Source organism: Sebastes umbrosus, chromosome 16 (assembly GCF_015220745.1).
Source record: "Sebastes umbrosus isolate fSebUmb1 chromosome 16, fSebUmb1.pri, whole genome shotgun sequence".
Classification (NCBI taxonomy): domain Eukaryota; kingdom Metazoa; phylum Chordata; class Actinopteri; order Perciformes; family Sebastidae; genus Sebastes; species Sebastes umbrosus.
The window spans coordinates 20,940,906-20,965,550 of record NC_051284.1 but is presented as its reverse complement, the minus strand read 5'-3'; the positions used below and the strand labels follow the sequence as shown (position 1 = coordinate 20,965,550).

Below are 24,645 nucleotides of genomic sequence, written 5' to 3'. Positions count from 1 at the left end.
TTGACTATGACTTGCCCCAAACTGCATGTGATTATCATAAAGTGGGCATGTCTGTAAAGGGGAGACTCGTGGGTACCCATAGAATCCATTTTCATTCACATATCTTGAGGTCAGAGGTCAAGGGACTCCTTTGAAGATGGGCATGCCAGTTTTTCCTCGCCAACATTAAGCACAAGTTTGGAGCATTATTCAGCCTCCTTCCCGACAAGTTAGTATGACATGGTTGGTAACAATGGATTTCTTAGGTTTCCTAGTTTCATATGATACCAGTATCTTCAATCTGAATAAAACTGAATTATTGTATTGAATTATATACTAATATTATTGCGTTAACTTTGACAGCCCTGGTAATAATGTATCAGTGTTGATGGTGATAGTGAGACTGGCAACAGAACATCTCGGCCACTTAAGGTCACATTAGCTCTTCACAGGTGTCAGGGAATGAAATGAGATCATTTGAATGTCTGAGGGTGGGTAAAGGGAGGAGAGGAGTGTCTGGGCTGCTTATAAAGAAAGACAGAAGGAGAGAACAGCAAGAGGAGGAGGAGGAGGAGGAGGAGAAGGAGGAGGGAGAGTAATAGGAAGAGAACAGGAGGGTAGGAGGAAGAGGAGGGGGTGTCCGGTCATGCTCAAGCCTGCCGTCTTTGAGAGAGAAGAGGGGAAAGACACAGGGAGAAAGAGGGGTAAAAAGAAAGGAGAGCGCTTTTTGCAAAGCCACCCAGGCTTCATTACCACGTCAATCTGAAGAGAGAGAGATAGAGAGGGAGAAACAGGCCGGCCAGGGCCCAGCAGTGGGGCCGGATCCATATGGTGCTGCCGGCTCTGGAATGAATAGTGAATGGAGCGGCTGGGCGCTGGGCTGCTGGAATCTGCCTCCAAGCCTTTGTGAACAGGATGACCAAAGACAAGAGGGAGCTCTGCAGATGGCCCGGGCTATAAATAGGTAGCTAGTCTATCTCCGTGCTGTCACTCTTCTTGTCTATCTGCCTCCCAGCTTCCCCTCACCCCACCCCACATGCTGCCAGGCCCCTGGACACCACTAAAAACCCAGGAAATAAAAGCCTATGGTCGCATTCCTCTATCATATCGCCACCGGGCTGAGAATCTGAGTCGTCCTCTCTCTTTTTTTTTTTTTTCCCAACCAACCCCCCCCTGTCTTCAAACATTTATCATTGGGATTTGTTACAGATGCAGGAGAGGTATGGGACTCAGCGAGTGCGAGAGTTGCTAAGTTGCTCAAACGCGAGCCGAGGAAGGCAGGGCGAGATTGAGCAGTTGTGTTTTCAGTCCAAACTTCTCGCAGATGGACTTTAAAGTGAGTGATAAATCCGTGTCCAGATTGAGGGTCCTTTTGTCATTAAACTAAGCCTTAGCACTGCTGTCCATCTGGCTCAGTGTATGTGTGTGTGTGGTGTATCTTGTGTCTCTGTGTGTGTAGACACTGAACATGATCTGGTAGCGAGGAAGAGCACTACAAGCCTTCCTTTTAAAGTGTTGCTGACTGTAGCACACTATAAGCTAGCCTTCTGCTCGCACTTCTCATGCACTTTTCTTTTCTTTTACACACACACACACACACTTTACCCCCAGTTCTTGTAAACACATCTCGACGCCAGCGTGCGCTTTCAGCCCCAGACTCGGAGGTGCCCGATACTGTGAGCTAACACCAAAGATAATTGTTAGGAGTGATGGAGCTCAGACCTGTGGAGACAGAGTGGGAGATGACGTGTGTGTGTGTGTGTAGAAGAAGTAACCCACTAGTAAACAGAGCGAAGCAAGTGGCCTGGATGACTTACGTCCGGACCACACAGAGTAAAAAGCATCAGTCAGGCTGGTGCGGCGTAAACGCTGTGGCATCGCAGCCGAGACTGGGTGGTGCCAGACAGACAGACAGACAGACAGATAAAGAGCTCTTTCCAAATGTACCAGGTTTCTGTACCATCCAATACATTGTGATGTTCCAAGTTTTATTGTTTTGTCCAGTTGGAGTTGCACACCAGCTGCTGCCTGTGTGTGTATGTATGTATGTGTGTGTTTGTAATGACGGTGCGCTCTAAACACCCTTCTGACATGTAATGGCTCTCTCGTGGTGAAAGCAGCCAGGTGCTCACCGCAGGCGACATCACCGGGTCAGCCACAGACGTGATGCACCGGGCTCGGGCTTGATGACATCAACGCCCCGCTTCTCCTTGACAGACTTGTTTGGGCCGATCACGCTGCTTGTGTGCGTGTGTGTGTGTGTGTGTTTGTGCAGTGGGGAAAAATATCTTCAGCCATTAAAGAATATTAAAATCTTTTTTCCCAGAACAAATAAAAAACAATCATCCAAAAGCTAATTAGCAGATAATTTCAGTTTGTTTCCAATACGTATCAAATTGCTTCAAGATTTTATCGAGGTCAAGTAATATCTTGAACATATTTTCACCCATTTTTGACGCGAAACTGCTTTGGAAACAATTACCTCTAACAGCGGGTATTGTTCTGTCTCTAAATGAGACCAAGCTTTTAAGACTGAATATGAGAATAAATGGCTTGTTAAGACGAGCTGTGCTTTTTTTTAGGGGTGAAAACTCTTTCAAAGCCCCTTCCCAGTAGAGGCCCTCCATCTGTTTAAACTCCAGCAGACACTTTGTATCTGTATCTTTACTCCTAGAAGGCGATACAGAGCAGAGACAGATGCATTTGCGCGACTTATCCGGCCAAACAGTCAGATATGCCGCTGTGAAAATAAAAAAATACAGTGTTTATCAGCTGGAGTGAGTTTTTTGTTTTGGTGCGTGGCAACAGTCATTATCCATCACAGTGGTGTCACAGCAACCCAGAGGTTGTTAAGTGTCTGCGACGATGGCTGCAGCATTCATCCCTGAGAATTATCAAGCGTGCTCTCTACGCAGATGAACATAAAAATATCTGCGCTGTGGCGCCATGACATCACAAACGTTCTATCTGGGTGGAGAAAAAAGGTCATGTAATTGCAACATACTCTGTCATTAGAAGGGCAGAGTGTCATTATATTACATGAGTTATTACAAAGTTAAAAAAAACATATTCTTGTCCTGCTTTGACCTCAAGTTTCTGCTGGTGTTGTTTCTCTCTGTGTGACTATATCTGTCCGTCCGTCTTCTAAAGGCCCAGCCCCACAACACCAAGTTGCGCTGTCTCACGTTGCCTCACATCGCCTCACGTCGCTTGTTGTGTCACCTCGCCTGTTGTGTCACGTCGCTTGTTGTGTCACCTCGCCTGTTGCGTCACCTTGCCTGTTGCGTTGCCTCACATCGCCTGTGTCTTGACCAAAAAGATGCGCTCAAACACACCGCAAATACGACAGCCAACTGCCAACTACTACGTAAATTCTGCACCAGCACGAAAGGGAATAACTTTCCACACCAGCAGGTGGCGGTAGTCTGTATTCGTCATTCAAAAAGGTAAACCGGAAGACCGAGGACAGCTGATATACAAGCCGTTGTTATGATACATACATGATTAGAGACGAAGATGAAAAATGAAGAGCCTTCTGTGTGCGCCCTCTTGACTTTACTCGTTGGCTTGCTTTCCTCACATCCGTTTTTCTTCTTGTGCACTGATTGGCTTAAAAGGAACAGCCATCAAAGTGATTTCTCTCAGCAATGGACTCGATTCAACATGCTGAATCGGCGGGACACACCATAAAAACTAGGCCGACAGTTGCTCACCGACGGCCTGAATTCGTCCAACGGCTGACCGTCGCCTTGGTGTGTCAGGGCCTTAAAGGCTTCAACTCGCAGTTGGTCCTGGGTGCAACTCAGCTCACCTCCGTGCTGTTCAGGCTTTAGGACGGTGCAGGACTTAGTAGGTTTAGACTAAAGCAAACAGGAGACCACTATAGTGGGAGGGATGAATGAGATAGAGGGAGTAGCAGGACAGATGGGGCAGGGATCAAGGCCCTGCGTCTCTCTGCCACTCTCTTTGACTTGTCTTCCTTTTGGTCCAGGTCTTTTTAGCCATTATGTGGGACCAGATGACAACCAGTCTGTGAGCGTCTCTCATTATGACCACAGATGTCTTCTCACCACTACTCTTAAACTGTTATTATAATAGTTTTTCTATGATATTTTGGCATTCTATTTCTTTTTTATTTTGCACACTACTTTGGACATAAAGGATTTCACCCAGCAGAGCTTAATCTGGCAACCTGCCTTTCCCATGACCCCCCTCCTCACCACCACCGCCGCCGACGACACATGCACATAGAAAGCACCAGAAAATGACAGACAGTGAGACAGAAGTTGTTTTTGTCTTTTCCTCTTTCTCCCTCGCTTCCGCATATGGTCATCCGTTCTGCCTGTCTATCTGTCTGTCTGTCATTACAGTAAATCAGAGGGCTCTTCGGCTTTATCCGAGCGTCCTTCTGGCTGGGACGGCTGCAGCAGATGTTGGAGCCTGGGACAAAATGGATTTCCCCCCGCTGAGAGCAGCTTTTCTTGCCCTCCTTAATGGAGGCTCCTTGAAATGCTAATGCCCCACCATTAGTATAGCGGTGGTCTAGCATAGTGATGGTGGGAAAAAAAAGGAAGACCGCGATCCCGACTGAAAAAAAAGCTTTGTCGCTGAACAACCCCTGGAAAACATACTCTGCTGATCCGGACAGACAAGCGTCCAGTGGAGGTGTGAGAAAGAGAAAGCAACTGAGGGAGATATTTGTCCCGCCACACACAGAGTTAGGGTGTGTGATGGCATCTCATCCAGTGGCCTCCTCCCCTTTCCATCCCTTCCTCAAAGTTCAGCTCAAAAGAGGGATAATGACAATCGAGCATACGAATGAACCAATTTCTACTTTGCACCGAGCATTTAAAGGATCAAGCGGCGACTCCCCAAATTACGAGGCTTAACTCGTCGAAAACATTTGATGATCAGCCGCTACTCGCTGTTATCGGAGGAATCAAACGGCGAAAAAGGCAAAGCTGCTTTTGCTGAACAGCATGTGCCACATGTTTTCACTCCTGGAGGCGTGCTGCAGGTACAGAGGAAGAGGAGGAGGAGGACAGCAGTTGTAGGAATTTATGTTCCTGTTTTGTGCAAAGAGGAGCAGATGAAAGGGTCTGCAGGTACGGCAAATATTGAAGAAGCGGCTTTGATGGCTAACTTCACATTTTCATGCAAATCTGTGACTGTTATGCTGTAAACTGACTTCTGTGTAAGGCTTTTTGCTCTTTTGCTATTTCTTGCCTAACCCCCCTTTCTCTCTCTCTCTCTCACACACACACATGCTCACAGATTTATCGCTCTGGACACTCTTGTCCCTGTCAGCAGCTGGCGGGCTGAGTCTTGTTTGAGCTTGTGTGTGTATGAATGCGTGTGCACGGATGTGTGTGTGTGTGTGTGTGTGTGTGTGTGCAGAGCCCCAGTAAAGCCTGCTGCTCTGCTCTGCTGTGCTGGCCAGGCCATGTGGCCACTTTAAAGCTCCTTTCTGAGAGTCCTGTGAAGTTGTTAAGGAGCTCCTCTACACTGGCAGTTGGCTCTGGGAATCCCTCTGCCAGCTGTAGCCTGCACACACCCCTCCCTGCTTCACTTCCCTCTCTCTGTCTCTCATGTCCTCCCTCTCATGCTTACACTTGCTCCGTTTCTCTCTGTGCTCGCTCCCATCTCCGTCCTCTCTTTCCGTCTGCGTTCGTTTGTCGCCCCACTCACCATCTCTGTCTGTTTTCTCGCGTTCTCTTCCTCCCCCTCTCCCCACGTTTCCCTCTCTCTCTCTGTCTGTTCCTGGTTCTGACCGCGGTATCTGCATAATCTATGTAGTGAAACATCATTGCGGACCTTCTGTCTCTTCTGGCACTGATCCGCCTGCACATGTTTTCTCCTGTATACCTGCTCAGATCGCTGGAAATGCACTTTGGCAACCGACGCGGAGCCACGTGTGGCAATGATGGCTATTTAGAAAAAAAAAAAAGTCTGCGGCGAGGATAGTTACAGGAAAAAGATGAGCTGCAGGGAATACATTGCGGCACTAATTCTGCAAATAATAGAGGTTAATAGATATTTACTGTACATATTCAGACTATAAATAGTCACTCACACTTTCAATCTTTTGCACTGGCTCACACACGCTTACACACAAACACCGGAAGGCTGCATCCCTCTTTGAATTTGGCTGACCTTTTGTCGAGAGCAGAGAGCAGGTGCACCTGTGTCCTGTTCCCTGGCTCATACTCCCAAGGTCTGCGGCGCACATCTGCTTGAGTGCACTTGCTTGTACACACAAGGAGGACATTTGCTTGTATTGTCATCAACTCCATTTGCGGCAGAGGTCCCTGGCTGCAGGGTTACGGATGAATTGATGAAGAAGGCCAACATCTCCAATATCTATTCGCTGATCTGCTGACATTCACTGGGGGCACTTGTAAACTTTTTTTTTTCGCTGCTCTTATTCAAATGGACATTACCAATACTTTTATTTATGGTATTACTTTTACGCCCAAGGTTTATGTGCTCACAGACGTGAATCACCACAAAACCACATTAATTATTTGCTCAGCTCACTCATCATCAACTCAATATGGTGGGTTAGGAGTATGACATCAAAGACTACTGAAAGAATATTAATCGTAAAGGTGCTAAATTGGATATCCAGAGCATTAATATGGCAGTAAACAACTATCGTCTATGTAAAGATATAGAGGAGTAATGTCTACCTGAGCAGAGAATGAAGTTGCTCTCCCTCTGTGTGTGTTGTAATCAGAGCTTCTCCTCGCTTTGTTGACATACCCTTACTAAAAAGAAGTTTATTCAAGTGTGCTATTAGTATACCTCTTTTAAACTTAAAATAAGAGAGTATACATTCAGTTTACTTTTTATGTACTTATCAGAGATATACTTAACTAAAGTATACATAAGTATACTTGGCTCATACTGACAAATATACAGAAAAGTCCAAGTATACTTGGCTTATAGGCCTATAGAAAGGTATACTTGGCTTGTAGTTGTGCTTACTTTTTTGATAGAGTAGACTATTAAAGTGTGTATAGCCAGGCCAGCTGCTCTCATACGGCGGTCACAGCTGGTAACACCATCCCGAACGACGGCGCCATTGCGGAAGCGTAGCACCCACCCTTAGGTTAACAGTGTTCACTCTGTCAGCACTTTCGCCGTTGTTTGCAGTGTTAGCGTTGTTAGCATCGTTAGCTTCAGCCACCTGGCTCGCCGTCGCCATGTTGAGAGACGTTGAGAGGCAATAGAAATGCTCCCAATCCTGTATTTAACACCTTTTGAAGAGGTTTTTTTTTAATACAACTGACAGAAACATATCAATTGAAGGGATAACCAATAGTTAATCCTTTCGTTTCAAGGGCAGTTTTGAAATACAAAGAATATATATTGTGAATTACGGTTATTATATGACTTGATTTTGACTTGAAAAAGTAGGAAACAATTTAAAGTTGACTGCCACTTGTTCTACTTTAGGACTCGATTGAGCAACTTGTTCAGATTAAACATCTCCATCTCCGTCTAAACTAGACAGGACTCCTCTAATTATCGGCTGACAGACAAGGTTTGGAGCTCCTGCCGACTGTCCTCCATCCTCCTGCCCGTTCCTCTTCCTCTCCCTACTCCTCTCCTCATCCTCTCCTCCTCCTCCCGTCCTCTTCTTTCTCCAGAGACGGCCATGCAAGCTGGCGTCCTTTCACTCCACAGATGTCTCTGTTCCTATAGGGCTCTCGCTGCGAGGAGATGTGTTGGCAATCCTGTGAAACACACCTAACACACGCGCCCGCCCGGGCACACACACACATTCGCAGACGCTCGCAGAAAACACCCAAACACACGGTGTGATACTGCTGTTGTCGCTGCTGGAGTCGGTGTCTGTGAAGACTCTCTCATCTTCGACTCCCTCGCTCTCTTGTTCCTTCCTTTTTCCTGTGTGTTCAAAAGACAGACAGGGAAAAAGTGGAGGGAAGAAGCAGGACGTGTGTATATGTGTGTGTGTACACTCAACACATCCTGTGTGACAACCTGGCGTAGCCTGGATCCGCCAGAGCTCTCGAGTTGGGTGTGAGGAGGTTGTCACCACATACCTGAGGCTGGCGGGATTAACACCTGTTATGAGCGTGAGTGTGTCATGTATGTTTGTCAGTGAGCGTCTCACTGTATTCATTGTGGATTTTACCTTTTAGGTGTTTAGCTGAGATTTTATGCAAAGAAACTTGCAATGAATTCGTCAAGCGAGGCTCAGCTCCTTGATTAAACCATGGGAAGAAGTTCTCAGTAGAGTAGGGGTGGGCAATTATTTTTCCCGGGGGGCCACATGAGGAACCCAGATTGTTGCCGGGGGCCAAACAAATTATGTCGGACGTAACCTCTATTTTATCACTAGATTAAAAAAAGATTAAAGAAAACATACTGTGCACTTATTTTTCAGCATTAATTATACTGAAAATCACTTCAAACAGCATATCATTAAGAAAATTACATTATATGCAGGAGGCTTTGAACCTTACAGGGTAGTAATGTTTCCATTAACAAAACTTAACATTTAACTTAACATTAACTCTTACATTTCCTTCTTTCGTTGCATGCAGCCTTGTAAAAAGTCCTTGCTGCTTTTGTAGCTTAGCAATCCCTCGGCTGTCTTCACCTTCTCATCTCCAGATAGGTTTCTGTATTTTTCCGCATGTTGTGTCTCGAAGTGACGGCTCAAGTTGTAGTCTTTGAATACAGCCACATGTTGGTTGCAAACTAAGCTCCTTGAAAAAATACTTTGCAGTCCATGACCTATTATAGACGTGCCGCCTCAGCAGGTGACTCCACTTCAAACATCACTCACATCAATTTACATCAATGTCAAGTGTGACAGGAAGAAGCACACTTACGATACACAAGCGTTTCAAAATAAAAGGTATTTTCTTTACTGTTTTTTTAGCTTCGTAAGTCAAATTGTGTGGTTTGTTAGAGACCTCCTGGGCCAGGCAGAACATCAAGAGGGCCGGTTCCGGGTTCCAGGTCTGCTGTAGAGTCAAGAGACACTGGATGCGGCTCATACTGATGAGTGAAGTTTGGCGCGTATAGTTTTGTTTGCATATCTCATCCGTTTTTCCTGAAATGTGACGCGTGTGCATTGCGACGCCTGTTTAGGCTAGCATGTTGGTGTGTTTTCCTGTTTTCAGCAGTCGTGCTCTGATATGTTCTCTTGTTGGCTGTACTGTTGTGTGTCACTCTCCGTGTGTGTGTGTGTGTGTGTGTGTGTGTGTGTGTCCACAGCATGGCAGTCCATCTGTCTCCAGGAGAGCAGCTTCCTGTTCTCTCCCTCTCATCTCTGCCACTGCAGGAACACACAACCTGGTCTGACATCCGCTCACACACTGTCACACACACGCACGCACGCACGCACACACGCACGCACACAAACACACATGTATATACATACCTTCTGTCCGTCTATCTGTCTGTCTGTTTGCCGACACACATTTGTCTGTCTGTCTTTCCGCACACATCCCCACAAAGCTCATCAAAGCCAGTCATCTGCCTTCCTTCTGTCTCTCTGTCTGCCTGTGTGTCTGCCCATCTATTTGTCTGTCATCCAAACGGTCACAAATGATGGAGGGGTGGGCGGGGGGGGTGGGTTTCACACGCGCCATTTGGCATCCCCAGCTGAAGCTCAATAGAGTGCTAAATGGCAGGGACACAAAATGGCTGCAACAAAGTAGCCGCTGCAAAATGGCGACAGATGGGAGGTGAGGAATCGAGTCAAAGGTTTCGGGATCTTTCCGGCCTTATCTAGGTTATCTAGGTTGTGATTATTTTGAAGCCCGAGTGAAGTTTGAGGAGGACGCAACAGCCGCGTTGACTCGCCGATCGATCGCCGCTCGCTGTTAGCCGGGGTGGTTTACAATGATTGTTCCATCCTTGTTTGCTGGATGGAGAACAGCGGTGCCGTGTGTGTGTGTGTGTGTGTGTGTGTGTGTGTGTGTGTGTGTGTGCGAGTGTAGCATGTGTATGTAGGTGTGTGTGTGTGTGTCCGAGGGGGACATTGATTGGAGCTATTTCTGCTTTGCCACATGACAGATGCAGCCTGTTCACAGCAGAAACGTCAATGCCCACACCTGCTTGGGTGGTGAATGTGAGGCATCACTGACGATTGCCTCTGTGGAGCCAGACTGACAAAGTAGGAGGAAGGACTTTGTTATAGGACGCAGATATCCAGCAGGATGTGAATTATCACCGTGGCACGCCATCAGCACTTTATTAAATATGTGCCTCTTAAAAATCAATCCAAAGAACTCAGTCATTACTGTAATATGAGCTCGCAACAGATGATTTCAAATGAAGAGCTGTTTATTGTTGCTATGATTGCAGTATATAGGCGAAATGTTATGGAAATAAATATGATTGTGTATGACTCTCCTTTACAGTTGGTGAGAATTACCGCATGCTGCGCCTGCGTTTCCATCCAGTACTATCAGCCTCCAGATCTGCACCATCGTGGGGCAATCTGTTGACTGTTGATTTAAAGGAAAGATAACCCTATATCGTATTATCCCTGCACATATGTGTCAACCACGCAGTTTGCAGATTAAAAATACAGAGAGAGATAGAGAGAGACACAGAAAATCGTGATGAGGACTTTTCTGGCAGTTTTAAATGAGGCGAAAAAAAAAAAAAAAAAAAAACCCTAAGCGTCGGGGCGTGTTTGACGCAGGTAGGATTATAGGCCCTAATAAGTTATAAATGATAGTAATGGCCATCTGTTCGCCTATAGGGAGCTCCTAGCCAGCTCTGATTTGGCACGCCGAGCCGCGGCACGACAGACACTCCTTTGAGCATTGGGCATTTAGAACGCAGCCACCTCGTGCCTGGGCATTTGCTAAATTCAGACGTGACACTCTGACAGCAGATGCTCAAAGCTAGACTTCAAGACGAGGATAAGTAGAGATTTTTTTCCCTCCTCACCAGGAGCATTTTGAACGCTGTAGTTATGGAACTGTCAAACGTGCCTCCTCCGCGGACGATTAATACCAACCAATTAGGACGGATGGTTGCAGCATAGGGACAGAAAATCCACACACCGCAGGAAATACGAATGTAAAATCTGGTTTTAAACGGTACAAAAACACCTGAATGTCACACCGCTCGGGCAGTAATCGAGTGGCTGCTTTGTCCGTGGTAACTGTGGCCTCTCCATCTGTGTGTGTTTGTGCGTCAGGGCTCTGGTCTTAGCCCTGTGGCAGGTGTCTCATCCCAGTGCAGTGTTTGCAGTCTGGCCCCTCTAAGCGCTGTAGCCTGTCTGAGGCAGATTACACACACACAGGAGCAGATGGGTGCAGACCTCAGCACCCACAAACACACAAAGCGAGGCCAGGCCAGCTGAACGTACTGGATCCATACGAGTCTATATTTTGTATTTATGTATGTGAAATTATGCGTGCACAACACATGTCTGTTCTTTCATCTATGTACAGTATTTACATTATGTCTATTAGAGTGTGTATGTGTGTGTTTCTTGCTTCAGCGTAGCTAAAGACATTAGCGGGTAAACATTCTAATCCTGCTGCCCAGAGATGAAGAGTCTCTGTGCTTCTTCCTCTATCTCCCACGCACGTCTAGTCCCATATCAAGGCTAGCTTAACTGGTATGGCTGGCTAAGATATTTCTCTGGTCCTCCTCAGGTTCGCTCATATCAAAGCGGGGAATTACTAGCATGGCTGGCTAAGATGCTACACTAATGCACCACATGCCTCCTCTCCTCTTATCAGAGGACCCTGTGTGGCTGGGATAAAATGCTACGCCGTGCTAAATGTTAAAGTGCCCAAGGGTGGAATCGCACCAAAGCTTGCTGACACAAGAACATGGGTGGAAATGCTGCTGTAAATCTAGACAGGCATCTTAAGGGTCATATATTCTTAAAGCTGCACTAGGCAAGATTTTATTTTATGTGAAAGTAGGCTACTCCAGTCGGATCAGGGTAATTCACAAAGAGCACTCATGTTTCCGTTCACTGAGGCACCTGATTCACTTTGGTTTATTGCCATTATGGACAAAACTGAAGAGAGAAAGCTGGGCTCACAAAAAAATGGATGAATGTTTGAGAGGAAGACCTTTAGGCCGAAGGAGTGCACAGTAAATGAAACCAGTGTACTTGATGTTGAAGCCTTCAAAATGCCAATTTTGGTCAACTGCAGCTACTCTGGAAGGTTTTCTCAGTAATAGTACAATATAGGTTGTTGTTCATCTTCTTTTTTGATTTTATGGTGGGTGGCAACCAGCGTTAAGGTGCGTTACCGCCACCTACTATGTTAGAGTGTGGACTAGAGTTAACTACCTCCTAAACCAAACATATTTCACTGAAACTCTTCTGATCAGTCCAAGAATAGTCTCCCTAATCTAATGTTGAATAATCTTTTTTAGACTCAGCTCTTTATTTATTATGGCCGGTGTTTTATTAAGTCTGGTATGTCCTACCCTCAGCCTAATATAGGTTGTTTTGGTAAAGACTATTCCCTGAAACAATGAAAACCCCCCTCTGTACTCTACTTGGTAATTTCTAAGTTCCCTCTGCTACAGAGCCCGTTGGATGCTCTCACTTCCTGTTTGACAGTTCAGACCCATGACCATGCTAATGACCAGCCGGTAAGATAGTTGGGAGTTCATGCAACAACCACTTGTTCAATTGAAGTTGAATATAACCAACAAATTTATTTGAATTGAATATATTAATGCGTTAGTGAGTTAATGAATTTCATTAACTCTGCGAATGATGACAGTATGTATACTTAAATTACCAATAATTATGTTTGTTAGCATGCTATTCCCACATGTCCTCCCTATGCTAACATAACCGGCCCATTATATCAAGGCTTTGTCACATCCATCGGTGTAGTTTCATTGATGATGGACATGAATATTTTTTTCTGTGTTATTTCTTTGTGATATTTTGTAACATTTTGTAATATTATGATGATCATGTGATTGCCTCCCATTGGTTGTTGATACCTTATAGGTGAGGCCACATCCGCCTTGTCTGTTTGTTTGTAAGCCCTGACGAAGACCTACGATGGGTGAAACATGTTGGCTTTTTAAATAATTTAGCCACTACAATAAAGACTTTTTGATACATTCTCTTCCTCATTGCCACTTATTTTGATATTTTGGAGTGCCTGGATAGCCTTTCTGTTTATCCGCATTTTCACTGTAGTTTTAAGACCAACCATGATGTTCTTCCCTAAATGTAACTAAACTATATTGTTGCCTAATCCTAAAGTGATGCCAAGGGTAACTAAGTGGTTTTGGTGACGCCAAGGAGCGTGTCAAAGCGGCAGTATGTGACGAGTTGGGATGAGAACATGTTGGGGCTACACAACTAGAGCTACAGATCTATTGTGCCGGCAGGATGTACTAGAAACTAGAATGTGTGTGGCCAGTGTACAACCTGCTCTTATAGGGCAAAGGTTAGCACCGTGACAATGACAATTCACTGTTTTACTTGGGATTATGTGCCGGACTTTTTCTTGGTCGGTGTCCGGTTACTTGCTGGAGTCAAAGCGCAAATATTCCCAGCTATAGGGCACTGTCTTGTTGAAACAGAAAATGGCTTTCCCTAAACTGTTGTCAGTAGTATCTGAAATATCACAGTATGTTGTGGCATTAAGATTCCACTTAATTTAAACCAGTGGCCCAAACCATGAAATACGGCCAAAAATACATTATGTGTACAGGGTGTTTGTACTTACTTTTGGTCATGACATTTACAGTATATGACACGCTGTACACAGTCAGTAATGTGATTTATTATGGGATTTGTTATGCTTGTTCAGCACAGTGTGGTATTTGGGTATTTCCAACAAGCTCAATTCAAGGCCGTCGGGAAGTATCAGCTTGATTTACACATTCTTACCTCACATCCCAACATAAAGCAAACTGATACGAGAAAAGTATACCATTTGTATACAGCTGCTTCAAACAAAGCAGGTGTTGAGACCTTGCTTTGTCTCTTTTTTTATCTCTATAGATGTGTGACTCCCACTGTTCAGAGATGCAGCTGTGGTTTTACACTGATTTGCTGCATTTCTTCCTCCTTCACGGCCATTTTCTGGATACTGTATAGTTTCACAGAGATGACAAGGTGATGTCAGAAAAAACTTGTTTGGCTGACAACAACATGCACACATATAGATATTCACACACCCGTGCGTTTATACAGATGCTCCTCTGTGTGTTCCTCACACAGCTGCTGTTACATCCTTCATGTGACTGCTGGTCACACATGAAAAGGAGAATGTGTCACCAACCAGGCTGATATATGGGACCTTATAGGCAACACTGTGTGGATGCAAAGAGAGGGAGCTAGCTTTGTCCCGTCCCCAGCTGTGTGTGTCCTCAGGGGCCTGATGTCCAAACAGGAAGAGGTGTCAGATGGTCCGGGCGGGGACACATCTTTGGGACACAACAACTGGGGTAACTGTCTATCTCTCTCTCTATCTGTCTGTCTGCTCCACAAACTGTCATCTATACGTCACACAGCAGCAGCCGTTTGTCTTCATTCCCCCAGCGCCCTGCATGGATGCTCAGTCGACAGCAGCCTCCTTCCTGCAGAGCCTCCTGTTTGCATCTGTTGGCACACACACACCGCCCAGTTGAAACTCTGATAATGAGTAATTAGCCGACCAAACAGGTACTGCCTCGGCTAATGGCTGAGGGTGCAGTGTTGAATCCAGGAGGTAGGAAGGCGTTGGAGAAGAGGAGGAAGAGGGAGGACGAAACTTCCTCTTTCATCATCCAATGGAATCTCAGTTTGACTTCACGGTGATTGGTTGATTGACATCCACCGCAGCAGCGGTGTCCTTTTGTGACATCCGATTCACATTGTTTGATACTACAATTCATGGCTGTCATGTCAAATTACTGTCACTTATCACCATTTGGAATTGAGATTGGACATGGATATGGTTTGTGTGAGCATGCACGTGTGTGTGTATTTGTCTCCTTATATTGTTCCACCTCTCTTATCCTCTGTGTGGGCATGAGAATGTCAGTGCGCACGTGTCAGTGCATCGGTGTATCCTTGTATTTGTGTATGTTGGGACAAATTAGTTTTCGGCTTGACTGCTTGTGTGTGTAAATGAGTTTGAAAGGCTGTGTAATCACCCAAGATGGGGACTAAGTGTGCCCTGTGTGTGTTTGTGAAGGCAGCTGGACCTTAGCCAAACCCTTGCCAGGTCCTTTTTGGTACATCCTCTCAAGAATGAAGCACACACTTGAGGGAGAGTGTGTGTGCGCGTGTGTAAGTAAGAGAGAGAATCGAGAGTCTTATAACATAATTAACATCAAGTCAATCTCCTCTCTCCTTCTACGCTACAAACAAGAAAGAAAATAGACCAATTTTGATGTTACAAGACTACTACTACGCTACGGAAAATAAGCTCCGTTAAATGTTGAGAGCGGGGCTTGGAGTTATGGGGGAATTCCTGTTAATCTTTTAAATGTGATGCATGATTCAACCAAACATCTGGGATGGAAAATGCCCCCTGCATAACCTCGATGACACCCCTCCCCCCCGCCCCCCCCACTCACCCCTCATCCTCAAACACCCAGTTAGCTCGCTGTCTACATACAGATGGAGCTTTCCAAAAATAGTACAAAAGACAGTGTTGTGAGATCATGGTGGGTGAACTGTGTAGTCTATACGAGGTCAGTACACTTTTTCTCTGACGAAAGGTGAATTCATTTACTTATTAACCCAGAATCCCCATTAGTTTCTATCACGGTAGAAACTACTCTTCCTGGGTCTATAACAAAAACACTACTTCATTATAATAATTCATTATAACATTGAAAACAAGTAGGCCTAATTCAAATCCAAAGCAAAAAAAAAGGGAACAAAAGACAAGCAAACTTCAACTAAAAAACAATAAAACTGTAAATGACAATGATAACGACAAATGGTCAAATATTTAACAAAAAAAACTCCAACAAACTGAACTGTGCCGTTTATGCTGTGTTCCGTTTACCTCGGAAATTGGAAGCCGGAGCTGGGAATGACGTCACACCCGAGTTGACTGCGTTCCAGTAAAACAAGTCACACACTTAATGGGCTTTGCTCCAGCCAGGTTTGTCATTGTTAGCAAATACCAGTTGATAACCAGAATTACGCCAGTATTTTGTGCATACAAACACCGTAGCAACACGCCCACAGATAGAAGTTGGACAGTACTGTGTGTATGACTGATTTAATGAGACGCAAGTTAGACAGAAGTGTTAATAAACAGTATATTACAAAAGCTTTTTTACTGTTGATGCAACCATCTTGGATCGTGAGGTTGGGGTTGGTGACGTTCGTCCAACTTTCCGAGTCGGAAATCTGACTTCAGGGGGCGTTCCAGTTGAAATTTCCAACTGAGAACTCGGAAATTCCGTCCTACCAGTTCAAATGGTATTTCCCCATGGCATTTTGTTCTCAGTCTTGTACATCATCACATTCAATGAAGAGTTACTGGAGAGAGAAATCTCACCAAGGTAGCACTCTTCCTAACCGTTTGCACGCTTTGTGACAGGAAGTTCAAACTGTTTATTCAAAAGACGAGTCTCACCTTAGTGTGAGTTCACAAAGGAGGCTTTGTCTCTGAATTCTTTATGCTGTCTCTTTAATTTTAAATTTAGATTTACTGTATACACTTTATCTATCATCCATCCTTGCATCCAGCTATCCATCCATCCCCTTTAAATGTTCCCACGCTACCCATGGCTGAATTCTTTTCCATTTCACTCATTCCTCCTCTCTCAATTGCTCTCTCACCATTTCCACTGTTATTCCTGCTTCCCTCTCTCTCCTCTGATATATTTAAATCATCCCCCTGGGGAGAACAGAAGCCCGCCTCAATCTGGAACCAATTGTTTTGTTCGGTTCATGAATCCAGAACCAAAACCCTGACAAAAGAACTCTTGTAAGGACCGCTGTGTTATTTGTTTTTGCTCGAGTTACAGATTGTGCTGTTATCAAAGTATTTATTGTGCCGCCGCGCTGCAGTTGTGGATGCGGAGAGGGCCCCGAAGCCTCGCAGCACATCAAAGCTGTCACAAATACGGAGCGAGGGCCAAATGGCAAGAAATGCTGTGGGCACTAAATGAAATAAGCCCGAACTGTTACTGATAAGAAGCCACTTTTAACGTCTCTCTCTCTCTCAGCGTTGTAGTGATTGTGCTCTGCAAGTTTGGGCTGCTGGTTAATATTCCTACACTTCTATCACTTTGCTGACTTCTCACAGCGAATGACTTTAGTTTCTTTCACGTTGTCAAAGGGCGAACTAATTGGAATGAAGCTCGGCATTGCAGAACAATGATAAGATTAATGAGCTGAACTTTTTATTCCTCTGTCAAACTAAATGAATAATAATAGTCTTTTGCCTTCCCTTACGAAAAAGCAGTATACTTCAAGTTTATTTTATGAAGTATACTTAAGTAAATTTCAAGTATATATTTCCCATGTATACTTTATGTAGTAAGTATACTTATAAGCGTACTGCGTAAGCGTAATACTTCTTGGGACTAAATTGGCCCACTTTTTAGTGTAAGTGTAAGAATAGTAAACTTTGAGTACACAACTAGTTTACATTTAAGTCTTATTTTATACTGCAACTATACTATAAGTATACAGATAGTGTACTAGTTGTATACTTGTAAGTGAACTACTTCAATACACTTTTTAGTTTATAAAAGTATACTTTAAGTATAAGTATTTCACTTATAGCTACTAGTTTTATACTGGTAGCCCACTTTTTAGTTTATGAAAGTGCACTTTAAAGTATACTCTCAGTAAACTACTAGTTTAATAGTTTTTATACTGCAATTATACTCGTATATACTTGTAGCCCACTTTATAGTTTATGAAAGTGCACTTTGAAATATATTCCGTAAACTATAGTTAAATAGTTTTTATACTACAAGTATACTAACTTATAATTTTCTTAAGTATATCTTGATCAAAAGATTAAATACAAGTATAAGCCAAGTATACTTAGACTTTTCTGTATACTTGTCAGTACTGTATGAGCCAAGAATACTTTGTTAAGTATTTCTCTGATAAGTACATAAAAAAATAAACTGAAAGTATACTCCCTTATTTTAAATTTAAAAGAAGTATACTAATAGCACACATGAATAAACTGCCTTTTTTAGTAAGGGTTGCTCTACTTCTGTCCCCATCAGCGGAGCCTTATAGCACATGTGAGATCAGGGAATTACAGATGAGAGCAGACTGCAGGGTGTCAATCCCCGGGAGGTCATCTTGGACATGACTTCTGGCTGTGCGTTTACGGCGGATGCAGGTGTGTGTTTATACATGGGCACGTCTGTCGCAGGCTGAGCCACTCAGCCGAGAGCCTGTCAGCATATGCCAACAAGCTGAGTAATGCTGCAGAGAGTTAGCTTAGTGACTGCGGCCACCTGACCCCAATAGGTCACCTAATGACCTTTACTTCAGTTGTGGAGCTGCAGACACGGCGTCCATATTTACCAGCTGCCAAATGCCAGATCAATCACTAAGGGTCACCCTGCCAAGTTTTATAATAACATTTAAATGCCTTTGTTTGAGTCCCTGCTGACCAACGTACACTCTCTTTCACTACACAAATCCAAAAATGGCACTTTATTTCAAGCTGTTTCGCATTTCACTTTACCACTATGGTGCGTGTTGGCGACTTCTTGGCTTCTCGACCTCTCACGCGACTTTTTCACATGCAGTCACATGCGGAGACAGGAGACACGAGGGCTCAGGTCTGGACAGAAGCGCAGGAGGACTGCTCTTAAACCCATTAAGGCCACCTGGGTGTGTAGCCATGCATGGCTAGAAACATGGCCAGGAGGTGTGCGAGTGTGTGTGTACGGGCCGAGAGGTGGCCAGGAGGAGCAGGCTGTTCGGCGAGATTAGCAGGCTCTCACATGTTGCATAACAGATTCCCCGTCTCGTGAAAAACCTGCCTGCATTCTGCCGCCTGCTAAGCAGGATGGCCTTTCACTAACGCCCTCTGCACTCACACGCGGATGCATGAACACACCCAACACTTTTGCAAAATTCATTGTTGAGCCTCGCCACCAAAATGCTTTGTTCTGCATCATTTGCTATTAGTTTTTCTATTTATATCAGCGATGTGTGAGAGGAAAAGTAGCCAGACCGGCCTCCTTACTCACGCAGGTTGAGTCAAAGCCTTAACAAATGTCATTATCCAGACCAGCCTGGGGGTGATTAGGTAGTGTGCTGCTTATGGCTCTGTGTTTAGCATGGGCCTGCTGCATCCATCCAGGCCAACTGCTGTGTGTGTGTTTGTGCATATGGGCCTGGGCTTGCTGGGGGCTGTGATCCGATGGGTCCTATAACACCAAATCAAACACAGAGGGAGACGCAGCCTGCCTATTTCTCTGTCATAGCGTGTGTGTGTGTATGTGTGTGTGTGTGTTTGTAAGCAGGGGGGGTTAAGTAATAAACAAGGTCTCCATGGTGACAACAGATGCAGCTGCAGCAAAGAATGAAGTTGAGTGTCAGCAGGAAGGACCCACTGTGTGTGTATGTGTGTACGTGTGTGTGCGGTGAAAAACACCAGCAGTAGGGGCCCAGTGAGAATCGTAAACACCAGCAGGCCATGACTTCCACAAATAGACCTCTAAGAAAAAAAAAAAAAGAGAGCTGGAGAAAGGGGGAAGAAAGATGATTTCACACACAATATAAAAAGAAAGACGTGTAGCACAAGGAACGCTGGGAATGTAATGAGTTTACGACGGCAAATAAAGCTAAAGAAAATGTACAAAACAAGCAATCACATGTATAAGTACAGCTGAAGAAAAAATGTCTTTGCGCTGGAAATCCTAAGCTCTGGCATCCACGCTTGAAATGTCAAGTTCCTCACAGAAGCGCGCCTCCCCCATAGCTAAAGCGCCAACAATCTATTCATCAGTCTTCATCATCTTTCATCATTATATGGTAATCCTCCCCGCTCACTCTGGGTCTGTCTTGACAGCCCCCTGCAGTGTCTCTTTCTAGTCCTGTTGTGTGGTGAGTGTGCCATCTTGATTCACACATCCTGTCACTGGTTCGTAATCCCTCCTCTGTGGAGGCAGAATAGCACACCGCTAGTCTCCCTTCAACGCCGAACTTCAAGGCCAGATATCGGCGCGGCAGCCTCGCGATGCATTGTCGGAGCACCTCTGCTGGCAGTCCACATCTCACCCCAGCATGACCCCCCCCACCCTCTCCCCACACACCCCTGCTCAGGCTATTTTCCAATATTATTTATGCACGGACTCTCTTTAGTCCCCTCTAAGCTGGCTTTTTCAAGGCTTTTCACTGAAGGGCTAAAAACATACAAATCCCCCCAAAAACCCTCCAAAAAACCATATGGAGCACTATATACCTTAATCAGAGCAGTCACTGTGTGTGTGTGTGAGTGTGTGTGTGTGTGCTCGCTAATATTAGAATAATCCCTGGTGATTATGGGAGTGGTTATTAGGATGAATATGGCAGCAGGGTTGGGTCGGGCCGAGCTGAGCTGAGCCCAGTGCTGTAGTGAGAAACAGATGTCAGTTGACCCACATCTGCCGAGCATGCTGGGACGCCGGAGTGTCAGGTCACAGCTCGGATCACCTCAGGGACACTGTACATCTGGGCCCCCGAAAGATCATTGGCTTTTTCTCTTGGTTCACAGTGTCCCCTGAAAGCTGTCCCTAACTGTCTCTCTTTCTCTCTACCTGTCTGTCTCTCTGTCAGGCCCACATACACAAATACAAAGACAAGTACATGCATGTACAAATACAAATATTTCTGGCATGAAGAACAAGTTTCAGACGCTGATCTCGAGATCAAAGGTTTTGGCCACTTTACCCTCTTGGATTGTGACCCAGACTGGTAAAGTCGAGGGATGCTTGAGTGTAAACACTCACTTGTGCAACGCTATGGTTGAAAGATGAGTCCGATGAAGCCCTGGCAATGAACTGTTAAATATCTGACTGCATTATTTTTAATCACAAATTAATCACACATTTTTTTATCTGTTCAAAATGCACCTTAAAGGGAGATTTGTCAAGTATTTAATACTCTTATCAACATGGAAGTGGGCAAATAAGCTTGCTTTATGCAAATGTATTTATATATGTATTATTGTGAATCAATTACCAACACTAACTATGACAAATAATGTCCAGAAACCATCACAGGTACTGCATTTAGCATAAAAACTATGCTCAAATCACAACATGGCAAACTGCAGCCCAACAGGCAACAACAGCTGTCAGTGTGTCAGTGTACTGACTTGACTATGACTTGCTCCAAACTGCATGTGATTATCATAAAGTGGGCATGTCTGTAAAGGGGAGACTCGTGGGTACCCATAGAACCCATTTTCAGTCACATATCTTGAAGTCAGAGGTCAAGGGACCCCTTGACAGATGGCCATGCCAGTTTTTCCTCACCAAAATTTAGCCTAACTTTGGAGCGTTATTTAGCCTCCTTCCCAACAAGCACGCCATGATGGGTACCAATGGATTCCTTATGGTTTTCTAGTTTCATATGATATCTGTACCTTTACTCTAGCACTGAACCTGCTGAAGTCAATTGGGATCGCCCACGATCCAGCGGGTCTCAGATGGTTTTCTACATTTGTTTTGCAGGGTTTTTCCCTCTATAGACTTTTGACTGTAGGTCAGGAGCCACAGCTTTTGTAGACATACAGTACAAAGCCCACTGAGACATTGCATGTGATATTACTAGGCTGTACAAATAAACTTCACTTACTCATTTAAGCACTGCTGCAGTCATGCCCCATTCCCAAGAAAACAAATGTAAAGAAGTATAAATGTATTCAGATTTAAAGATTGACATGTTTTATTCTCTTTCCCAGCATTGGCATTGCCTATCATCTGGTGGTTGCTGTCGTTGAGTGGGTGAGTTTTGTGTTACATTTTCATAACATTACATCACTGTAAAACATAAAAGAAAGACTTTGTCTGAAGGGATGGCTACAACACAAATGCATGTTAGAGGACTTCTCCGGTGGCTTCCACTGACAAGAGAAAGGAGAGAAGCACAGATCCCCTCATGGCCAAACCAAACATTGTGGCTTTAAGTTATGGTTGCATTTACTTGAAATGATGCGGTAGACCGACACTGAGAATCAGCGAGCGCTAATTGAAAACAGCTTGCTGGAGCTCCAGCGAATACTTGACTGTGGGATAGAGTCTCTCTCTCTATTGTGTTCTAATGTGCTGGTTCTCTGGTCATTCCTCCGTGTTCCCAGGAGGCCTGAAGGGTTACGGTCCTAGATAGCTGGAGGATGACTCATACGGGCCTTTCTGGCCGTCAAGTGACAAGTTCACACAGTGTCATATTGCCTACTAAGGAGAGGGACATCACATATTTCATTTCCCAAGATAGCTGGCTCCATTGAAAAGTGAATAGCTGCAATTTTCCCCGCTTGTTACCGAACAGTCATGAGGTTACACAATCACCTGTTGGGTTTATATGAAGTTAAATGACATCAGTACATTTCTTGAATAATTGCTTCTTTCTCACAACCAACTTTCTCCCTCTGTTTTCCTCTCCCCCCCCCCCCCCCCCCCCCCCCCCCCCACCCCCTCTCTCTCTCTCTCTCTCTCTCTCTCAGCAGGATTAAGGCCCATCCTTGTCATCCCATAGGGCAGAGTGCTTTGATTGACAGCTGGGTTCAGCATCTTGACACAGGTCTGTGCCCCCGTCATCATTGCTGATCGTCCCATGCTGGCCCCTCAGAGTGACAGCCGCCTGCAGAGCCATTTACTCCTGGTGCAGCCGAAAAAAGCCCTCCTCCATCATTCGGCTTTCACCACGACTGCTTCCTCTCTCTCTCCTCCCCTTCCTCGTCTCTTCGTCACAACTTATTTCCTTTTAAAAGTCCTCTTATTTTTTCGTTCCTTTTTTAAAATAGTTGTCATTTACTTGTCTCTCCCCACCTCCCTACGCCTCTTCTTGACCTCATCTAAGCCTCTTTTCTCCCTCCTCTGATATCAACCCTCTCTAGTATCTAATGCAGGCTACTATTAATCTAAAGGAATCTGCCAGATCTTAATTAGGGTAATTACTGTGTTTGTTTTAACTTAACACTGATGACTCCACTCGAGCTACTATCTTTGAGCAGGCCATAACAGATGGGGTGCTTAGTACTCTTTTGGGAAGGCTGACAGGATGTCAGGATGGAGCTGTATGATTTTTGAGCTTGATGTTTGTCAGCTTAATTTACCTCGCAGAACTGTTTAGCGGGAACTCCTCCCAAACCTTTTCCGTAGATATTTTTAGAAGTTAAACTGCTATATTGCTCATGCAAAATGGCTGGGTAGCTTTTATTCACTGCCCTCTAATACAACATTGCCTGAAGATGGTCAGTAATGTCACTATGTGTTGCATTTTTTCACATGTCTGTTGGGCCACAAGTGTCGAGTTTATCGTCTCAGATTCATCTTGCAAGGTTAGGAACCACTGCACTATACTATAGAGACCCAGAGTGTCTCTTCCTATCTTGTAGTTCACTCTAAAATGGTAGGGGTGGGGGACGAGGGATGTTCAGGGGTAGATAAAAAGTCAACAGTATAGTATGTCACATAGAAGTAGTGTACATCATCTGAAAGCTGGGAACCTGAAGATTAATTTGATGTGCAGCTCAGTACTGTGTCAAGTTATTCTAGTCATTAAGAAGAAAGTAATTAAAAATAAATTGTAAAAGTGCATCAGGGCTTAGAACAGGATGATATAAGTATATGATGGCCATTCCCACGTTCTATTATGTTTCATAAGTTGTTGTAGCAATGTCTGGGTTGATACCATTTGTTACACAGATTTGGTGCTAAACTTAACCATTTTTTTACCACTTAAGAATTGTTAAAAATGATAAATAATCCTTCCAAAATACCACATTAAGACAGTAAGGCATTGATGAACACCGTAGAAAAAAGCCATGCTGTGATTTGGTATCAAAAACTTTGGACATTTGGAGATTTCTGCAAGAATTGCATTTTTCGGTGATTGGATGGTGAGCATTTCTGTTCTGGAAACTGCTCAGAAACCCATTTATTATCAATCTACCTAGTAAAACCATCCATCCTCTGAATGCTCTAGGTCTCTAGTTTGTGGTTGTACAGTTTCACGAGGCTGTGATTATCCTAGAGGTCACCAAAGGTAATTTTATATAGTAAGGTAAAATTCAAAAAAATGTTCCCTCTGTACTAAATGGCTACTATGAAGACTAACATAATCACACATGAATACAATTGGGCTAATTGGATTCACAAGAGTCTCAGCTTTAAAGTGATACCCAATTTATGTGATTCCAAGACTGTTTAGGGACCCCAGTATGCAGAAATATTCAAGCACACCATTTTATTATGGGCCAAAATAACACCTTTGTACTGCATGTGATTATCATAAAGTGGGCATGTCAGTAAAGGGGAGACTCGTGGGTACCTATAGAACCCATTTCCATTCACATATCTTGAGGTCAGAGGTCAAGAGATGCCTTTGAAAATGGCCATGCCAGTTTTTACTTGCCAAAATGTAGCGTAACTTCGTAGTGATATTTAGCGTTCCTCCCAACGAGCTACCCCGCTGCAACCTCTGAAAGACAGAATAGCGGGCATCAAAGTTTTAAGGGGTTAAGAAACAAGCTGCTC

The 24,645-nt window shown here is 44.4% G+C and overlaps 1 long non-coding RNA gene across 1 annotated transcript; it reads left to right on the top strand.

Annotated features, from left to right (window-relative positions):
- Positions 1-4,334: 4,334 nt before the first annotated feature.
- LOC119504112 lies at positions 4,335-24,389 on the top strand. Its single transcript, XR_005210513.1, has 3 exons — positions 4,335-5,084; positions 21,849-21,891; positions 22,611-24,389. It is a non-coding gene; the product is annotated as an uncharacterized LOC119504112 (long non-coding RNA).
- The last annotated feature ends 256 nt before the right edge of the window (positions 24,390-24,645 follow it).